The sequence below is a fragment of the Chiroxiphia lanceolata genome, chromosome 2 (genome assembly GCF_009829145.1).
Source record: "Chiroxiphia lanceolata isolate bChiLan1 chromosome 2, bChiLan1.pri, whole genome shotgun sequence".
NCBI lineage: Eukaryota > Metazoa > Chordata > Aves > Passeriformes > Pipridae > Chiroxiphia > Chiroxiphia lanceolata.
This window is the reverse complement of record NC_045638.1, coordinates 112731766-112738778: the sequence shown is the minus strand read 5'-3', so window position 1 is coordinate 112738778 and position 7013 is coordinate 112731766. Positions and strand designations below refer to the sequence as shown.

Here is a 7013-nt window from a genome sequence, read left to right as displayed (position 1 = left end):
TTGTCTTTCAAAAAGGAAAGTTCTAAAAAAATGGCTTGAAGTTCTCAGGTGCTCCTGGCTGGTTTGTTTTTAGAGCAAAGCAGCTTTGCAAAAGCTGTGTACAGAGTTGATAAACAGTTATAATGATTTACTTGCAATGAATCTTGACTTTATTGTTCCTGAGTATTGAATTCACCCCAAACTTACTATACAAAAATTTTTGCACCATAATACAAACTGTTTGTGAACTATTGACTTTCTAATCCCCAAGGTTTAGTCAGCCCAGGAGAGAGAACACGGCAGTTGTGTTATGCTACACACAATGAAACTGCAGATGCAGATTTGAACATAGATTTCAGTTCCAATATAAAGAGATTTCAGTTTGCCTCTTTAGTGCCCCTTGATGAGCTCTAAGAACAACAGAAGACCTCTTCTCCTTTCCCTTGGCTGATTGCCCAACAAATTTTGCTCACTCACAGCCCTGAAGGCAGTTCTTGATAGTGTTTTGATGTTTCTGCTGACCTATTACTGTATTGACTGTATGACAGCCAAAACACATATTTGTGTTCTCATTTTCCCCCTGCACTCCTTCCACTCAATCAAGCAGGCACACACACTTCCACCAAACAGAAGAATGCTTTTAAGCCATGATGGTGCTCCTGGGAGCAGTGTGGTAAGAAATCTCTTTTCTCTTCACAGAAACATACTCAGCTGACTGCCCAGACTTGCCTTTTTTGCTTTTCTATCCTCTTCCTTTTTTTGCTTATCCCCCACCTCATATTCACCTTGTCATGGAAATTATAACTGTAAAAAAAACATTTCCTCTGTGGCAGCTTCTTCTAACCTATGAAATATTGAGTGAGAATGATGTAAAGTACTAAATTTTTAATTTGGAGGAGGTTGCTGGGGGTGATTTTTTTCACAAGGTATAACTGTCCATTTGAGTTATCAACAGGTGACATTGTTTGTTGCAAAAAATGACAGATCCAAATATGTCTTCAAAGCATTTCTCACCCTGTGGGGCACATACAAAATTAGATCCAAGTTTATCCTGGGTCCCTTACACAGCATTACAATCCCACACTGTCTTACATTTTTAGCACCACAAGATTCCAGTTATGAAACTTGAATTCTTGAGAGATGCTAGGTATCAACAGAATTGCTTCCACTCTGTAAAGACAACTTCATTGTCTTGCCCATGCTTTAGCTCATTTTCCTCTCCATATTTAGAATCATTTGCAATATACCTCAAACTGTACCAAAAGCCCTTTCAGCACCTGCCTTTTCTTCTGTGGGACACATTAACAGCACGAGAGAGTACCTCTGGTGACATATCCATTTGGATAGAGGGACTGATGACATGGGCTGGAGCCCAGACATCTGTGTCAAACACTGGACATCTCAATTCAATTTTCAGCTCTGCTGGTGGTTTCCAGAGTGACCTTGACCAAAAGCACTTAGTCTTTTGGCTTCTCAGTTCTCTGTCTGGACAGCACAGATTAATCCTGTTTTCTGTTCCTGTATTATAATATCAATGTTTTGAGGCAGGTAGAATATGCTGAAAAAAATTCCCAGCTGGCAGGGTCTTTATTACTTGGGTCCTGCCAACTTTGCAAAATCCAATTTTCACTCTGACTTACTCCAATATTGGAAGCAGAACTGGAAGCATTGTCTCACTGAAACCATTATGGTCCTACAGTGTGTTCATCAGTTGGCATTTATGCACAGTTCATTACTGGAAATATTGTTAGACACATCTGCATACATAATGCTCCTAATAAGCATTTATTCCCAATGGCTCTTTATTGAGACAGACAGAGCTGTTTGTACACTTTCCCATGTGAGACATAGCTGGAGGCACAGGACATTGAAGCAGCTCAGCACCAACATCTACTACCACAGCACAAGCTGGCTGTCTGTTCACTGGGATATGATATAATATCAACCTTTTGAGACATCCTCCTAGAAAATGAAACCTGGAGAAGCTGATGGAGAAGCAGTGACATCACACTGCCATAAACCATAAATTGAACCAGAAGTGTATCTACCTTGAAAGGATTCCTAAGTGATGCTCTTCATTTAAAGCTAAGGGAGAACATGAGGACTTCCATATTTTGTCCTAAATCTTGGACCAGATCTGTCTTTTCATTTTAAAGATTTCCTTTTGCATGCCATTCAGGTCCCGACCTAGCATGTTTCAACATTTGTGTAGATCTCTCTTTGCAGGTGTAGATTCCACTGAGAAGAACATCACATAGCTGATCGATGTCGTATTTTGCAACTGAAGCTCCTCAGCGAAACACTCAGTGATAAAATAAGCGCGTCCTTGGTCCTGCTGCATCTACCAAGCTCAGTATAGAGTTCATTCAATTCCTGAAGGCTTCTTGAGAAATCCAGATTATTCTCTTTTCTGAAAGTGGGAAGACAGCTGCTTTATTTTAACTGGTTTTTTAGTTCTTGCTCTGTAGGTTGTCAGTGCTTGGGACAAGGCCTTGGTACAATATCTGGTATAACAAAGTCTCTATGAAAAGACTCTTTGCAGCTATTGCAGCACAAACACCAGCAACACTATAATCAGCACAGAATTAAGCTTTCTAGTTTTAAATTGACAACGTATTTGAGCTTTTTATCTACAAGATTAGCTCATTTTTCCTATACTTTATTACCTATTGGTTAAAATGGGAAGAAATATCTCTAAGATACGACTTTTGTCCATATCACATTTATTCAATTAAAAATAATTTACAAAATATTTTTCAAATATAATTTATTAGTTTGGAGAAAAAAATGCCCAGATGAGGAAGAAAGATGATCTTTTTTCTGCTTAGCAACTGCTAAGTACCTGAAAGCTAAAGTAAAAAATGCTTTAGAGTAGTTTTTCCAGGCTCTTTATCCAGGAAGGTAAATAACTTCTTTTACGTTTTATCAGATATCATGGATGCAGCCAACCTTTTCTCCCAACCTTTGAATTATACAAAACCTGTGACATGACCTATGCCATATCTGGTAAAAACCTTGTTAGAACTACTGAAATGGTCTCAAATCCTACTGATTGCCATTAAATTTTGGGTCCCAAGTAATGTAGTCAAAGTGAACATTGTGTTATAAAAAAAAAAGACCTAGAAAATTATTGTTAAAACAGGAAATTGTTGTTGAAAACACAAGGCTTTGGGAATCAGGATGTCCTCGAGTTAAGTTTGCCTGTGAGTCCCTCTCCGTTTGAATTATGGTGCAAATACTGAATGATGTAGCATCATTTTCCTGTAGACATTTTCACTATGGGCAGCTGGAAGTTTTGCCCTGTTGAAGTGATGGTTCCTGGGTGAGCCCAAACCCACACAAATCAGAGGATGAAATAGGCTACGTAAAGCCAAAATTCCAGGTAATTCAGGCTCCAAACCTGCAAATTGCTGCTGAGTGTGTTTCTCAGGGATATTAATCACAGTCAGATTTGCATGACAAGGCAATAGGTGACCTCCCAGTAATAGAAGAGTTCTAAATAAAAACTAAAGCACCAGATTCTCTTCAGCAAAGTAAGGGATTAATTTTCACTTGGTTACTTGATGCTAAAGAACATATGGTAGATCTTATTTAGAGGATACTTTTGACTTATACGCACACACACACAAACACACACACGTATATCTATGCCCTCACATTATATATCTTCATTAAATGCATTTTATTTGGATGTCCCTCAGACAACTGCACCTTAAAAAGAGGTTCTGCACTGCAGATTTCACTCCCAAGTGCTGAGATGTGCGAAAATTAAAGGCAACTAAAACTGCAGCTTGTGATAAGCATTAGATAGTAAAATAAACAACCAAAACTTACAACAGTAACTTGGCTGATAAGCTAAAGCAGCTTGAGTTTTAGTTATAGAGAGTTTGACTAAAGGTAGAGACATGGTACCTTGTATTACCACATATAGAAATAAGAGGTTTAAATCCTGATGATTAACCAGTTTCTCTCAGACTGATTTTCAAAAGAACTCAACAAGCTTAAAACATGACAAATGTCTACTTTCTTTTGAAATAATATTTTATGAATAGCTTTTTTTTAAAATTCAGTCCAATGCACTGTAACAGTAGCAACTGTAATTTTTAAGTAATAATTGCACTCACAAAAGCAAGATGAAAGAATGTAGGTGCCTGAGCTATTGAGTTGGGTATTATATAATAACTACTTTCCAATCTTTTGAGTTATGGAACAAAAGAACCCAAAACAAAGCAAATAATAAAATACTGTGTCCCTTTTTGACACTAATATTAGGAAGTCAATTTTCACACAAAGATACTTCAGCACAGGCTGACAGACTGATTTGACAGAAAACTTTGTGGCTGCAGAGAGAAATGGTTCTTTTAATGTTTAATATTTGTGACCCTGAATCAGAAAAGTGCTCCTAGGAGTTATAAAGCACAGGCTGATGTCCCCTTCAGGGTGCTCAGAGTCACCTCAGGGCTGGGGTGCATCTGGAACCCACAAAACTCCCCAGACAGGTCTGAGGATAATGCCATTTACAATGCCATCACATGCCATAAAAAGGGGGTCCAGGAAAATCTGTGTGCCCTGCTGAGGTCTCTGCGCTGAAACAGATTTGAAATACTGTAAATGTAAATGCAGTGCTAATATTATTACCTGAGAAATGGGCTCCTTGGCATGCACAAGGCCTAAGGAACCTCAGAAAATATTAGGGCATCATTATATAGCTGACAACCTTTTATTTTAACTTGCATTTGCCTCACAGAGCTGCAAAATTCTCTCCTTGTTACAGAACAGCCAGCTAAACTGGTATTAGTGCTTTGCAATACCCAGGTGACAAATAAAAAAGGAAGCCAAATAATTTTCATGCAATTAGAAGAGACTACAAAATTCAGGACAGCAAAATTATGTGTTTACAGCAAAAAAGAGTGCAGGTATCATTCTCTCTTGTGTCCCAAAGATTACAAGAAACAGTCCTGAGGCAGATAGCTCTAAAATGCTGCATCAACTGAAAAACAGAACCCCCCTCCTCAAACTTTAATTCTTTCAATTTCAGCTAAAAATCTTTAAAAAAAAAAAAAGGCAGCTTGAATTTTAAAACAGAATTAAAAAGAATTGATTTTTAAATTACAGATTGCAATTATCACCATCTAGAAAAATTATGCTAGAAATAAAGTGGTGTTGCTAACATAAAGATTTATGAAATCTCGGTATGACTCCTGTGATGTACTTTGAATGCATTTTCCAAAGAAACTTTCTATGCAATGTTCTTTGTGATGTTATTTCAATATTAAAAAAAATAGATTTAGCATGAGATAATGAAGTTCAAGATACCCAGAATAATTTGTAGCAGTAGTTCTTAATTGTGAACCTGCTGCAGAAATTGTAAAGACAAAGTTTGATCAGCAGCCAGCAACAGAGTCTCCTCCAAATGAGATACAGTATGCAGAAGGACTTGTTTTAATGCCAAATAATATTTTATTATAGGAAAATATATTTGTGAAACATAAATTTTCTGGAAGGAGTCCAAACTTAAGGCCTTCCTCTGCTGGCTCACAAGAAGAAAGTTAGATCGTACCAGAAACACACACCAAACCATGGTTTGACTTACTCTGCCCTCCCTTTTGAAGAAACAACCAAAGCATAAATATTTCAATCTGTTTTCTGAATGATTCTTTTGTGTGATATCCAGTCAGAAGCCATCCATACTCTCAAAACATACTGAGTGCTGAAAAAGAGCTACCAACGGCAGCTTCCTCCTGTCACCTCTCAGTAGCATGAGTCCTGACTGATCCTTAAAACCACAGAACAACTCCCCTCTGCCTTGTGTGCTCCCTCCCTAGGCACAGCTTTGAACTGCTCCAGCTACTGCTCACCAGCAGCTAAATTAGTAGTGGTTCTCCTTTAGAGAGGCTTTACAATTTGCCTTACCTTCTGTATTTCTTCTGACTACCCATTTGCAGTTATTACTTGTGTTCATTAGTTTTTCCTTCTGGCATTTCACCCATTTAAAGTGACTCATGCTGAAGGACTGTGTTATGCAAGGAGCTTAATCTCTCCTTTCCTTCTTATGCATGAGGAAGGTAATATTCTCAACTTCCACGTTAAAAGTAGCCCCACAGGGGTAATATCTCCTGCTGGAAACACACCCCAGTTAAAGCATTCTTAGAGAGATAATGCTCGTGAAAAAAACACGCTGTTATTATAGAAATTTGGTATAGTTTATCAACATTTATGAATGCTTTCTTTCTTGTGTGCAGACACAGTTCTTAAATCTTTCCCAGAAACAGAGTGGCACTGACGAAAAGCTTGAAAAAATTCTTATTCCTTTGGAAAGAGAGTCCTCCATTTTGCCATCTGTCTTCATCAGACTTCTCCTGGCCAGAAGCATTTAAAATAATTTATCTAATAAAGCCTCTTGGGGAAGCCCTGTCTTGGTGTGTGTTTGCCTTTGAAGCCAGTTTGTTGGTGGCATATAGTGAGCCAAAGTAGCAGATGACACCCTGAGGGAAATTCTGCTTGTTTCCTCAAAGGTCAGCTCAGTAAAGATAGTAACATCTTCGTTTGGGCACACAGCGAGTACTCAGAGGTGTCGCAGTGACAACTTCACTGTTGCCGTATGCTCCAACCATCTGGATTGATCCTTCCTGATGGATGTGGCACAGCACTTTTTTTCACTTAGGATTGCTAACTAGAACCATGCACCTTTTTTGTAAAGAAATTTTCATTACTGGAAAAATATATATTTACAATTACAACATAAACCTCATCATATTTATGACAAAAAGAGATATGAAAGACTTTGTGGTTGTTCATTGGGCATTCAGCAACTCAATAGGAATATTGTTAAATGCCCAAAGCAGAAGGTACGGAATGTACCTCTTAAAAGTTCAGCCATTTATAGGATGTGATTCTAGTTGACTTTGTTAGTTCATTAGTAAACTTTGCTTGCTGATGTAAGGATTTAAAATGTTGCCGTGGAACAGAAACAAAATAAAAAATTCAACCTGTCCAGCAGTATGGAAAAGGACACTGATAGTTCAGGTTGGGTC

At 38.0% G+C, this 7013-nt stretch overlaps 1 long non-coding RNA gene across 1 annotated transcript; it reads left to right on the top strand.

Moving 5' to 3' along the window:
• Positions 1-567: 567 nt before the first annotated feature.
• LOC116782881 lies at positions 568-6360 on the top strand. The gene is made up of 3 exons (XR_004355391.1): positions 568-652; positions 3247-3361; positions 6222-6360. It is a non-coding gene; the product is annotated as an uncharacterized LOC116782881 (long non-coding RNA).
• Positions 6361-7013: the final 653 nt, after the last annotated feature.